This window comes from Panthera onca, chromosome B2 (assembly GCF_046562875.1).
Source record: "Panthera onca isolate mPanOnc1 chromosome B2, mPanOnc1 haplotype 2, whole genome shotgun sequence".
In the NCBI taxonomy this organism is placed as follows: domain Eukaryota; kingdom Metazoa; phylum Chordata; class Mammalia; order Carnivora; family Felidae; genus Panthera; species Panthera onca.
In genome coordinates this window covers 40,472,258-40,486,900 of record NC_138343.1, presented here as the reverse complement: position 1 = coordinate 40,486,900, position 14,643 = coordinate 40,472,258, and the positions used below count along the sequence as shown (strand labels likewise).

Sequence of the window (14,643 nt, the reverse complement as noted above, 5' to 3'; positions counted from 1 at the left end):
CCAAACTCTTTAATCTGTTGTCATTGTTTGTGCATTCCTGAACCAGCATCAAATTGTTTCAAATAGGTAGATGTATAATGCCCTTTAGTATTTAATATTCATTTTCCCTGGAGTTAATAATTGTTTCCTTCCCCCCATTTACTTAGTTGTTTTCTTTTTTTTTTTTTTAAGTTTATTTATTTATTTTGAGAGAGAGAGAGAGAGCAAGAGGGCATGAGCCTGAACAGTGGAGGAATAGGGAGAGGGAGAGAGAGAAATCTCCAGCAGCACTGACAGCACGGAGCCCAACGTGGGACTTGAACTCACAAACCGTGAGATCATGACCCAAGCTGAAATCAAGAGTCAGAGGCTTGACAGACTAAGCCACCCAGGCGCCCCACTTAGTTGTTTTTCTTAATCTTGTTATGATTAATTCCACTTCAAATTCTTTGCTAGTTTATAAATCTCTCCTCAAGATTTATGACTGTATCAATTTTGTCTTTGTGAAAAACATCTGGACTGGTTGTTCTCTATGCTGGGTGTATATTTGCCGCCCTTTGTCATTTGTCCTGGGGATTCCCTCAGCTTGTCTCCTGTGACAGAGCTCCAGCTTTGAGATATCCGATGTCCCTTTTTTTGGGTTTACGATCATGTTTTGGTGAAGCATATCCTTCAACAGCCTTATAAGGATTGGTGCCTTGGAGGTACTTTTATTTACATCTAAAAATGTCTCTATTTGACTCTTATCCTTGAGTAATGGTATTATGAATATGGAACTCTAGGTTGAAAGCCACTCCAGAATTGTGAAAACATTGTTCTATTGCTTTCCAGCTTCCTGTGATAGAAGTCAGAAACCATCTTTATCCCTCATCTTTTATTTTATTTTATTTTTTTTATTTTTATTTTTTTCAATATATGAAATTTATTGTCAAATTGGTTTCCATACAACACCCAGTGCAATAGCACTGCTAGGAATTTATCCCTCATCTTTTATACAGGTCTTTGGTTTTCCTCACAGATTTGGAGGATTTTTGTTTATTTGTCCTTGTTGCTCTGAAATTTTACCTCGATATACCCGAGTACAGGTCTACTTTAATTCTTCGTGTGCAACGCTTTCAATTTGGAAACTCACGCTCTCCAGTTCTGGGAAATTTTCTCAAATTATTTCTTTAATAATTCCCTCCTTTTATGTTCACTGTTTGTGCTTTCTAGAACTCCTGTTGTTTGGGTATGGGACCTCTGGGACCAGACTTCTAACTTTCTTATATTTTGTCTCCTATTTTCCATCTCTTTTTGTCTTTGTGCTTTATACTCTGGGAGGTTTTCTCCACATCATCTTCCAAACCTTCTGTAGATTAAAAACAACTCTCTGATATCATGTCTTTAAATGCCAAAATCTCTCCTACTCTTTTTTCTCTATTTTTTTTATAGCATTCTATTCTTATTTTGTGGATGCAATGTCACAATAGCTTCTTATTTTTCTAAGAGTATTAGTAATGGTTTTTAGTGTCTTTGTTTTCATTTTCTTCTCCTTGCATAATTGCATAATCCATTTCCTCCGACTTCCTTTTTCTGTTTGCACATTTGGTTTTTATGCTTCATGTTAGAAGTTTTCCTCAGATGCCTGGTGGGTGATCTTTGGTCATTTGCTCCTAGTTAAGCTGATTGGAAGCTTTGCAGGTGTAGGAAAGGATTTGTTGCATGTTCTGGCTGAATGGTTTCACTGGGGGGGGACCCTTGTCTATAGCTTTATATCTTTTATCAGCTGGTTGGATTCCCCAGGTAAATCTTTTCTAATCTCCTTCTGGAAGAGAGAAAGCCAGTCTACTATCTTCTAGGAGCAGAGGTGGAAGAGGGCAGAAATTTCAGCAACAATACTTACACCTACCCCTGTTTTCCATCTCGTACCCCTGAACCCAAGTGTTCCTAATGTCCTTAAAACCGGAGACCTCCCCGGCTTTCCCATTCCAGAATATAAATCCCCAGTCTTCTCCTGTGGTGAGGCAGGGAGTTGAGAGGGCACTTAGGGCTCTAACTGCTTCTTAAACAGTATTTCAATCAGTTCTCTTTGCTTTAATCCTTCCTTCGCTTCCAAAGGTAATTGGTCCCACCAATTCCTGAGCCTGTGGGGAATTCTGCAGTGCAAATTGGTTTGATTCTTATCTTTCCCGATGCCAGCTTCGAATTCTATTTTCTCAGGTCTGAGTCATTTACTGATAGGACAGCTGTCCATTTTGGTGTATTTATTTTGCAGTTAGATACTGTGGTACATTCTCTTGCCCTTAAGTTTTCAAAGTATACAATCATAACATCGGCAAATAATGAAAATTTTCCTTCCCTTACTCATTTTTATACTTCCTGGTTCTTTCCCTTCTAGAATTACTTTGGCTTATACCTTCACTACAACATGAAATCATAGTGGCAATGAGGCCATCTTTGTCTTTTTCTTAGATTTACTGGTGCCCTTTTAGTATTTCACCATGGAGCATGATGCTGGTTTCGGTTTGACTGCATACATTTCTTATGTTAAGGAGATATCCTACTTTTTTATTAAGATATTTTATCAGAAATTAATGTTGAATATTTTGGCTTTTTAAAATTAAAAAAAATTTTTTAATGTTTATTTATTTTTGAGAGAGAGAGAGAGAGAGCACGAGCAGGGGAGGGGCAGAGGGAGAGGGAGAAGCAGGCTCCAGGCTCTGAGCTGTCAGTACAGAGCCTGACGCAGGGCTCGAACCCACAAACCGCGAGATCATGACCTGAGCCGAAGTCAGACGCTTAACTGACCGAGCCACCCAGGCGCTCCAAATCTTTTAGATTTTTAAAATCTGTATTCATGAATGAAATTTGTAGTTTTCCTTTTGGGTATCGAAACCTGGTTTTGTAAAAAAGGGTCTGAAAGCTTGCTCTCTCTTTTATGCTTTTGAATCGTTTAACAGCATTGGAACCATCTGATGAGTAAATTTAAACAATAATAGTGTCCAGCACTTGGACAGACTGGCCCTTCACCATCCTTCAGATCAAACCACAGTTGGCAGGGTCAGGCCTGTCTCTAAGCGGACACACGCTGTAAACTCTAGTCTCAGCAGGCACAGAGGTAATATTGAATGAAAGATGTAAAATTTACTTTCTGGAAGCTTCAGGGAGCCGGAAAAGGAGGAGAAGGAAAAGGAAAAGGAGGAGGAGGAAGTTAATTGTATTGTTTGGATAAGAATTTAGTTCAACAGACCATGTTTCTCTTCGGCAGGCCTGATAAAATAGGACAAAGTAAAAGGAATTTCTACCACTCCTTTCTCCACAGTCCTCAGAGTTGGCCCCCACAATTCTGTGGTCTCCCCAGTCACCTTTGTAGACACTTCCCCAGAGGAAATATGTGAGGCCCTCTCTGCATCACTGGAACAAGGTCTGGAGTCGCCCCTTGCTGATAAACACTAAAGTCCTCTGTTGGTTTAGGGACTTGCTGATCCCTTTCTCTGATGAAAGATGGTGTTTAATTCACTGTACCAGCTTGATTTGCCTGTTTAATTCAAGACTTAATGACTTTTCAGGGTTTATCTACCACCAGGAGAAATGCTGAGGTGGAAGGTTCTGGAACGAGTTCAGTATGTTACAAATGAGAAACTTCTGGCTATGTTTGCAGATGAAAGCTGCTGCCTCTAGAGGCTTGACTTCACCATCAGTTACCAAATGGGGTGCCTGGGTTTTCTTTTTATAATTTTCCAAGTCCATAACTCTATGAAATGGGGAGGTATTGAACATATTTTCTTTCTTTCTTTTTTTTTTTTAATGTTTACTTATTTTTGAGAGAGAGAGACAGAGTGCGAGCAGGAGAGGGACAGAGAGAGAGGGAGATATAGAATCCAAAGCAGGCTCCAGGCTCTGAGCTGTCAGCACAGAGCCTGACGTGGGGCTCGAACTCATGAACCGTGAGATCATGACCTGAGCTGAAGTTAGACGCTTAACTGACTGAGCCATCCAGGTGCCCTGAGCATGTTTTCATATTTTAAATGGAACTGTGAATTTAGATGATCTTTATATTTCCTTTTAATGTCATAATTGATTAGAGAGTCAGTATGGCTCTAGTGACCAAGAGCACAGACTCTGGATTCAGACAGATATAGTGGGAATCCCATTTCTGCTCTAATTAGCTATATGACATTGGTCAAATTAATGAGCCTCTCTGAGCACCAGCTTATCTGTAAAGTGGCGACAGTCTTAGTGCCTACTTCATAAGGCTGATGTAAAAATGAAATGAGATAATGGGCTTAAGGCTTCTGACATGGCATCTGGCCCACATTAAGGACTTATCACATATTCTCTATTGTTATTACTGTTCTTATGTCACTAGATAGGAGCTTTGGGAGAGATACGTGTAGAATCCAGGCTTATCTGGGAGTTCGATGGTAGCTGAAGACGTATCAATCAGTCAGCCCATTGCTCACAGGAAGCTACTGGCTCCTGACTCTCCAGTTCTCGCCTGTACATCTTTTGTCTTCGGGAAAATTCTGGGAACTTTTTGGATGCCTAAGTTCTGTTCTCTGAAAGTGCACTGGAATCTTTATTCTTGTTCCAGATGGAAGGACTGGACTCCAGGTGGACAATTCTGGTGGCTACTTCTGATTGGTCATCAACAGAGCAAAGGCCACCTCCGGGGAGTTAGTCATCTGCTCCCTACACCATCTGGACTGCTCTGGTCATCACAGTGCCCCCTGAGCACCTTCTGGGCAGCACTGTGCAGCTCAGTTTCCCTTCCCTCTGATGCCGGCCACTGGTTGGATCCTCTTTCTGACTGTCAAACTTCCTTGGAATAGTCTAGTCAAACTTCCTTGGAATAGTCTAGAACGGCTAGTGAGGAAGAGGTCTGTTCTTGTCTTCCCCTCCCAGGTCCTCTCTGCAATGTCTTTCCCCTCTCTTGTTTTCCCATGGATCCCCCAGTCTCTACCTCATGCAGTTACCCTGTGTTTTTATTCTTCTTCCCATTAAAATCAGATTTTAAATCTTTTATTCATAAAATTTTAAAAATGAGTAGAACTACGGGGAGTGTGTGTTGTTGGACTCTTGCTTGTAATGAAGTCTTTTTTGGCTTACCTTATTTTTTTTTTTAAGCTTATTTATTTATTTTGAGACAGAGAGTATGCAAGTGGGGGAGAGGCAGAGAGAGAGAGGGAGAGAGAGGGTCCCAAGCAGCCTCCATGCTGTCAGTGCAGAGCCCGACTTGGGACTGAACTCACAAACCGTGACATCATGACCTGAGCCAAAATCAAGAATCGGATGCTCAACCGACTGAATCACCCAGGCGCCCCATTTTCAGTTTACCTTAAATAATTCCCTTTCCTTAGTGGGCAGGAGGGTACACAATTATTGCAAAGAGCCCCCGCAGTAATTGTGTGTCTTCCCAGCTGGGCTTCATTGGAACACAGCTCAGAGACCAGGAGGGGGTCCAGGACGCAGAGCTTGAAGGACAGTGACTGGTTTCCACCCTGGCAGGAGATTGCCCACTCTTCAGCATAACACAGCCCTCTTCTGTTTCTGCTTCTCACACTTCTGTCGCTGTCAGCCCACCTCTCCTCTTTTCTCTGCCTCATGGCTTGTGCTCTCTCCAAGCATCTGCTTTTCAAGAGTTCTTGGCCTCTGGGCCTCTCCGGCTTCTCTGTCTCATGGTACTGCCTCCTGTCTGATGAGCAGGTTTTTGTTTTGTTTTGTTTTGTTTTTTAATACATTTTATTTTATTTTTATTATTTATTTTTGAGAGAGACAGAGTGTGAGCAGGGGAGGGCTAGAGAGAGAGGGAGACACAGAATCAGAAGCAGGCTCCAGGCTCCGAGCTGTCAGCACAGAGCCCGATGGGGGCTCGAACTCGCCAACCATGAGATCCTGATCTGAGCTGATTGAGCCACTCAGGAGCCCTGAGGAGGGATTTTTATAGCAGAGCTCCTCATAGGCTGCTGGCTTGGCCACTCTCAGGCTGACCTTGCATTAGTTTCCTGCTGTTGGTCCTTTTGCCTGTGGCCACGGAAGACACGTGACTTTGTCTGGGGCCTTGTTCCTCAGTGCAGGGATGTGGCAGGGCAGGGGGCGGGTGGTGCCCAACACTCTGAGCTTGGCTTTATCTAGGAAATACTGCTGTCCTTCCCACAAGCACCAAAGGATTAAATCAGAATTTTGATGATTCTCAAACCAAGTGAATAGCAGAATCTCATGGACAAATTTTTACACATGAAAATGTTACTTATCTGTAAGATAGAGATGATAATAAAGCTTACTTCATGAGATTGATGTGATCTGTCTTTTTTTTTTTTTTTTTCCAGAAAATGTTTTGCTATGTTTGCCTGAAAAACAGCTGGAAGTTTAGTGCCCCTAAAATAGGAAATTGTTAAATCAGTGGTTTTTAAAGTCTGGGAAGAGGAGAGAGGGACAGTATAGAAGAATTATTTGTGGAGCTCTATCTCTGGTCTACCTCATCAGAATAGAGTCAAGGGTTGAACTTCCCAGACTATATGATACACCAGCTGCAACCCCCCACTCCCAAAGCACTGCACTAAGAGATCTACAATAGTAAAATGAAATTTCATGATGCCAATTAAAATGATCTTGCAGAATATATATATATATATATATTGATATATATATGTATATATTGATATATATATATATAATGATATATATATAATAATGCAGAATATATATATATATATATATATAATGATCTTGCAGAATATATATATATATAGTTTTTAGAAAGAGAGAGCATGAGCAGAGGAGAGGCAGAGGGAGAGAGAGAGAATCCCAAGCAGGCTCCGTGCCCAGCACAGAGCCCGATGCAGGGCTTGATCCCACGACCCTGGGATCATGACCTGAGCTGAAATCAAGAGTCGGATGCTTAACTGACTGAACCACCCAGGCACCCCTTGCACAAGTGTACTATTTTAAAATGCAAAGGAGGTCGTAATGAACTGTTGAATTAAAAAAGCAGGTTAAGAGACAGGATTATGGTAAGAATTTTTAGGGGAAAAAAAGCACATATAGATATCTATGCATGGCTAAGGATCTGGAATATTAAAAATCTGGTTGATAGACCCGCTGCTACAGCATCATCCTTAATAGAAATTCATACCCGGGGCCCCACTCCAGACCTACTCAATCAGAATCTGCATTTTGTCGAGATCACCACAATTGGTGTGCACATTAAAGTCTGAGACTCACTGCTCTAGAGCTCTGGTTCTTATCTTGGGTGCTCATTAGAATTTACCTGGGGAGCATTTATTTATTTATTTAAGATTTTATTTTTAAGTAATCTCTACACCTAATGTGGGACTCGACCTTATAGCTCTGAGATCAAGAGTTGCATGTTCCACTGACTGAGCCAGCCAGGCGTCCCACCTGGGGAACACTTAAAAAAAGAATCCTGATGCCCTAGTGGCATCCAGTCCAATTAAATCACAGTCTCTGGGGGTGGGGCCAGGCATCATATAACTTAGAGTGCCCAGGTGATCCTTGATGAACAGCGCGGGGAGCGGGGGGGGGGGGGGGGGGGGGGGGGGGGGGCGGGGCAGGGAGGGGGGAGACCGGAATCACTGCTTCAAGGATCTACCCCAGGTATTATTGTGCTTATTCTGTGGATGGTGTGAATCTGGTGGTTCCAGTTTTGTCTTTTCTGCTTTTCTGTATTTTCCGATATTTGTTTTCGGAGCATATTATTTTTGTAATGATAAAGAAGCTATTTTAAATTTAAAAACCTTACACGAATGCAAGGCTGGTCTGAGGTTGAGACAGCAGCCTTGAAATGAGAACGGTGTTTTAGAGCAGAATTTACAATAAGCAGAGAAGAGAGGGCGCATGCTTCTAGGCTGGAGGAGGGAGAGTGACAACAAAGCAATCTTTGTCCTATTGCTTTTATTTTTAGTCACGAAATTGAGTTTTTTAATTGTATTTTGAAATAAAAAAATATCACAAAAGGAAAGCATGAACTTTTTATGGTTAGCAAAAGGGAACATGGGTTAAGCATATTAAAAAAAAAAAATCAAAAAACCTCTTTTGGAGAGGAGTCATTCTATCTACCACCTAACCCAGTGCACCTCTTCCCCTTAGCACAAGAGAAACTAAACATTGTCAAGAGCTCACTAACCACCCAGTGCCGTAACAGGTATTTCATTGATCCTTGTAACAATGCCAAGGAACGGCACTACCGTATCCTCATTATAGGGGATGCTGAGCCCCAGTGAGGATACTTCCTTTGCATTTAACCCCTAGCCCTGGAATATCCAAAATGGCAGCCACTAGCCACATATGGCTCTTGAGTACTTCAAATGGCCGGTCTGAATTGATATGTGCTTGGAGTGTAAAAATGCAAAGACTTGATATGGAAAAAAAAATGCTAATTTTTTCAAGACTTAGTATGAAAAAAATGTAAAAAAGATCATTAATAATGTTGCATATTAATTACACTTTGAAGTGATGTTGGTTTGGATATGTTTGGGTTACATAAACTATTATTAAAATTATTTCACCTGTTTCTTTTTCCTTTGTTAAATGTGGCTAACTAGAAAATTTTAAATTACTTATGTGGCTCATGTTTGTGGCTCACACTTTATTTCTAGCCAGGTTGAGGCAACCAGAAGTTAGACCCTAGGGGGATTATTGACGCTTGTTGCTTATTCTTTTTGGAACTCTCCTAAGAGCAGAGGAATTGGTGAGAGAGGAAGGAATTTCTCTGTAGCCCCTCTGTTTGAGGAATGGATGGAAAAGAGGTTAAGATGGGGTACCTGGGTGGCTCAGTCGGTTGAGCGTCCAACTTGATTTCTGCTCAGGTCATGATCTCATGGTTCATGTTCTCATGGTTCATGAGATAGAACCCCATGTAGGACTCTGCGCTGACAGTGAAGAGCCTGATTGGGATTCTCTCGCTCCCCCCACCCCCATCTCTGCCCATCCCCTGATCGCACTCTCTCTCTCAAAATAAATAAACACACTTAAAAAAAAAAGAGGTTAAGATGAATTTGAGGGCATCCTTGCCAACTGTCTCTAGCCTCAGCTGACTATTAGAGTTTCCTGGAGAGCCTTTTAAAATTCTGATACTCAGTCACACTACTGTCTGAGTAAATCAGAATCTCTGGAGAATCTCTACTTTTCAGGATACTGAGGTTCAGCCAAGATTGAGAACCATTGCTTCAGCCAGATTTATTCTTCTTCACCAGGGACAAACCACAGCTATTTGGGAAAGTAGGCTAGTAACTTTCAGATCACACATCACGTGATCTTGAGGAGTGTTACTTGGGCCATTACAAATTTTCTATTTAAAAAAAAATTGAGGTTGTTGTATTTCCCTTTTGTGAATCAACCTTGAAAAGACAATGTTAGTTTAGTTATCTTGACAATTCAGTCTCTTGGCCACTAGGGGGACTGGATTAAAACAGGATAGGCTGATGTTCTTGGGGACATTGCTCAGTGTCATGCTGGTGGGCAAAGGACCAGCATGTATTGCTACTTTGTAACGTTTATTGGAGTTAAATCCTATCAGCTCCTTCAAAGGCCATGGCCTTTGTATCAGGGAAAATTGACAATATCTTTCTAGAGATCACTTTAGCAAAAGAACTATAGATCATATTCAGTGCTCACTCTATGTCAGATACTGTGCTAAGCACTTCATATACATTATCCCACTTAAATTCTCACAACAGCCCTGTGAAGTGGGTACAATTATTATCTTTTTAAAAAATGTTTATTTATTTCTGGGAGAGAGAGAGACCACGAGGTGAAAAACAGGATTGGAAAGATTAAAGAAGGGACTCACGGCCACAGAGCTGGAAAATAGAGGATTTGAACCCACGCCTCTGTCCCAAGGACTGACCTTTTAACCTGTAAATGATATTATATAAAATACACCTAGATTTTGTCCAGTGATTTTTAGTTCTAGGACTTTATTCTAGGAAATGAACAAAAGTAGGCCTAGAAAAATCTCAATGGTTCTATTGTTATAGGACACTAGTTAAATACATTAGTATATCACCATTAAGTGAAATACGTGACAGCTAAGAGTGCTGATATACAAGCAATTTATTGAAGTGGAAAAATCTTCATGAAGTATTATTAAGTTAGAGGGGCACCTGGGTGGCTCAGTCAGTTAAGCGTCAGACTTTGGCTCAGGTCACAACCTCACAGTTCGTGAGTTCAAGCCTCGTGTTGGGCTCTGTGCTGACAGCTCGAAGCCTAGGGCCTGCTTTGGATTCTGTCTCCCTCTCTCTCTCTGCTCCTCCCCCACTTGTGCTCAGTCTCTCTCTCAAAGAAATAAATAAACATTAAAAAAAATTTAAAAAGCAAGTTAGAAAACATATTTAGTTCAATATCCAGAAAGAAAAGGGTGGTGAAGGGGCGTGGGGGAAGGGGAGGGAACACAAAAACATTAATGGTGGCTATATTTAGAGGAAATACTGAAATTTTAACTTTCATCTTTACCTTTTTCTTTACATTCTAATTTTTCCATAGCGTGTTTTTCAGGTAGTAATTTTTAAAAAGGTAATCTCTAAACCCAACATGGGGCTGGAACATGGAACCCCAAGATCAAGAGTCACATGCTCCACTGGCTGAGCCAGCCAGGTGCCCCTAAGGTAGTAATTTTTTTTTTTTTTAAAGCAAAGCAAACTACAATATTTCAGGATGTGAAAGAACAATGCCTGACTAAAGGAAGTGGAGGGAGTAACTGAGAACTAGTTCTTACATTGTTCTGGGTACTAGATTTAACATTAAAACGCGGAGTGCCAAAGGCAAAAGAGAAACAAATTGGTTGTATACATTTCATGTTATTTCACTTAGCATTTTACAAGAGAGCCTCTTAGGTGGTGTTCTGCATTTCCAGTTGTTCACTCTTGTGAGCTTTTTACGGTCTGCAACCGTAAACAGGTGCTCTGTGCATATCCCAGTTCTGTGTCACCAGGTCCATTGAACTCGGTTGAACTTGTGTTCATTGAGTACCTCCCTTGCGTCAGGCTAGGCACCGAGTGCTCAGTTATCTCTTCCATGCAGAAGCACTCTGATTCTTGCATTCTGCTCACTCCCCAGCTGGAATCCCATCTAACACAACTGCTCTGGTTCTCAGGTCTAGTTCAAGCACCTCCAGCAGAGTCTCCAGTCCAAACTAGTCTTCCCCCTTTGAGAGCCCTATTGCATCACCAGTTCTCACGAAATACCCTAGTATATGCACACATTCCCTCATCATGTCATAGGCAAACACTATGTCTCTTCTGTTAGACTGAAAACACCTTGTGAACGTGGGTCTGTTCTGTCTCTAGCGTTATAGCATTTTAGAGTTGGAAGGGGATGCCTGACAGCTGGGATGACCAATGCATCCTGGTTTGCTGGGACTTTTCAGGTGTTAGCACAGAAAGTAACACGTCCAGAAAAAAACCACTTAGTTTTGGCAAAATAGTTGGACACTTTGTTGGGTAATTATTTCTTGATTGGTTGGATTGTTCCATGTGGTAAAATCCTTCCTGGGGACATTCCCATTGTTAGTTATATATTGACAAAACGATAACCCTTGTATTAATATGGGTCTCTCTACTGCAGTGTTGGTATGATCCTGAGATCAATTCTGAAAGTAGGAAAAAATAATGGTTACTACTTCAGTTGAGGAAACTGATGGTGAGGAAAGCTTTGTGAATTTTTCCAAGTATTAAGTGACTAGCTAAAACCTATCTTTTAGGTCTTTTTTTTCCCTTAAGATTTAATTAATTAATTAATTGATTGATTAAGTAGGCTCCACACCCAACATGGGACTTGAACTCACAACTCTGAGGTCAAGAGTTGCATGTTCTAACGGATTGGGCCAGCCAGGTACCCCAAGATTTTGTTAAAGTAATGTCTATCTACACTCAATGTGGGTCCCAACTTAAAAACCTCCAGATCAAGAATTGCATGCTCTACTGACTGACCCAGTATCTTTTAGGTCTTTTGATTCCTAACCATGGCTCCCTGGAATTTGAAAATATCCACCATGGAGCTTTGACTTCCCGTGTTTTCCAGCAGTTAAAATAATTGTACAACAAGACTTCTGTGAAGAAAATACAAATTGTACTTTGCTATCCAAAGGGCCTGCATAAGTGGAACGTGTGAAGATAGGTTCTTCAAAATTACTTAATAAATTGAATGGAGTTTTAACTTAAAATTTCCATAAGATTTTTTTTGGAGGGGGGCGGAGAACAAGGCAAAAGTGATTCTAAAGTTCATCTGCTAGCATGCTCCTGGAATAAAAGTGTGAGAAATTTTTGAAAAAGAACAAGTATGAATGAAAGGGAGGGGCTTATACTACTAGCAACTAGGTATTAAAAGTTATTAAACCTCAGTACTTTAAGCAGTGAGGTGTTGGCACAGAATCAATCAATCAATGGACCAAAACAAAATCCGGAAAGAGAATCTAAAGTATACAAAAATTTGGCGTATGATAAAGGTGGTTCAGGTCAATTGGGGAATGGATGGTTTACTTAGAAAATGATGCTAGGAGAATAGGCTGATCATTTGAACACAACTAAAACTAGGTCTCTATCTTTCCCAAAATAGTAAAATAAATTTCAGATGGCTCACAACCTTTAACATAAAAAAAAAAATAAAGCTGCAAAAGAATTGGAAGAAGAACTAGTGATTATGTGATTTTTTTTGGGTGAAGAAAACCTTTCTAAATATAACACAAAAGGCAGACACCATAAAAGTAAAAACAGACTAAATTTGACTGCATGAAAAATCCATTTTAAAAAAGTACGAAGAAATGGCAACGTGGAAAAAACCTTCGCTGCATATATAACAAGTTAAGAGAATTCTTACAAATCGTTAAGAAAAAGTAAGCATGCTAACAGAAAAATGGGGAAGTCCATAATTTGCCACAGAAGTGCAAATGACAACAAAATTAGGAAAAGTTCTATCTTTTCAGTTAGCAAACAAAAATAAAGACCAAAAAGATCTCCTCCTCCATTTTTTTAACTTAATCATATTGGCAAAAAACTGTTAAACAATAATATCCTTTGTTGGTGGGAGACTAATTGGGAGCCTTTCTGGAGGGCCGGTTGTATTATAAATCAAAAGCCTTATCAACATGCATTCATTTTGATCCAGCAATTCCTTATCTAGAAATATATTTGAAAGAAATAATCAGAAGTATGTGCAGATATCTCTTTATAACTGTGTCCAGGCAATTTTCTTTTTTGTAGTTGAAGAAACAACTTAAAATGTTTACTTCTAGGGAAACAGTTGCACAAATGACAGTATATTGTTCAGTAGAATGCGAGGCAGTTATAAAAAAGGTGCTATACAGGGGCGCCTGGGTGGCTCAGTTGGTTGAGCATCTGACTTTTGCTCAGGTCATGATCTCACGGTTCGTGGGTTCGAGCCCCGCATTGGGCTCTGTGCTGACAGCTCAGAACCTGAAGCCTGCTTTGGATTCTGTGTCTCCCTCTGTCTCTTCTCTCCCCTGCTTATGATCTGCCTCTCTCTGTCTCTCAAAAATGAATAAATGTTAAAAAAAATTTTTTTTAAAAGACAGGTACTACACAGCTGATACTGTAGAAGAGTATTCAATGACATGAGAAACATTCGTGACAATGTATACTGCAAAGTGAAAAATGTATGTTACTAGGTTATATTCACAATATGGTCCTGTGTTTGTTTATGCATACACACACACACACACACACACACACACACACACACACACACACACACACAGCATGAATCATGCATTACAAATGATTCTTTTCCTTTTCCTTTTCTGTATTTCCACAGAACATATTTATTGGTTTTCCAATAAGAAAAATGAATAGTTACTATTGTTATTAAATGAAACCTAACAAATCCTGGATCACTTGTTTTCTGAGGGCACAAAGTTACAGGGTTGTTCATGTCCTACAATATATACTTCTGTAATGCTTGAATTTTGTTAATCGAATCTGGTCATTAAAAAAAATTTTTTTTATGTTTATTTATTTTTGAGACAGAGACAGAGTGTGCACAGGGGAGGAGCAGAGAGAAGGGAGACACAGAATCCAAAGCAGGCTCCAGGCTCTGAGCTGTCAGCACAGAGCCTGATGTGGAGCTCAAACTCATTTACCTCAAGATCGTGACCTGAGCTGAAGTCGGAAGCCCAACCAACTGAGCCATCCAGGTGCCCTGAATCTGGTCATTTGTATAGTCAAAAAGAAATAATTAAAAAAAAACCAAAGGGTTGGGGAACAGAGAAGTTCGTGTTCTTCAATACAATAATTTCACTTTTAGAAATGCTCTTGACCCTGAAAATGAGCAAATATTTATGCAGAGACTGCTCACAATGGCAGTATTTATAACAGAAAAAGCAAAAAACAAGCAAACAAAAAAACCTGATGGCAAACATACAAACACCATTTAAATGTCTAATAATAGGGAGCTAGATAAATAAACTACGCTAGGCCCATTAGATGGTCCTCTAGCTGCAGATGAAGTCAGCATGAATCCAGCCTGCCTGGATTCAACTCTAATCTGTCACTCACTCGCTACCTGACCAGGTTCAAGGTATGAGTTTCAGTGTCATCAGTAAAATGGGGATAGCAATAGTACCTACTTCATAGGAGAATTATGTGGATATTTATCAGTTAGAGTCCACACAGGAAACTGATGACACACTGAGATTGGGTAATTTGAGGAGAA

General features: G+C 40.4%; 1 non-coding gene across 1 annotated transcript; it reads left to right on the top strand.

Annotated features, from left to right (window-relative positions):
- Positions 1-13,283: 13,283 nt before the first annotated feature.
- On the top strand, positions 13,284-13,368 carry TRNAK-UUU (transfer RNA lysine (anticodon UUU)). The gene has a single exon. It is a non-coding gene; the product is annotated as a tRNA-Lys (tRNA).
- Positions 13,369-14,643: the final 1,275 nt, after the last annotated feature.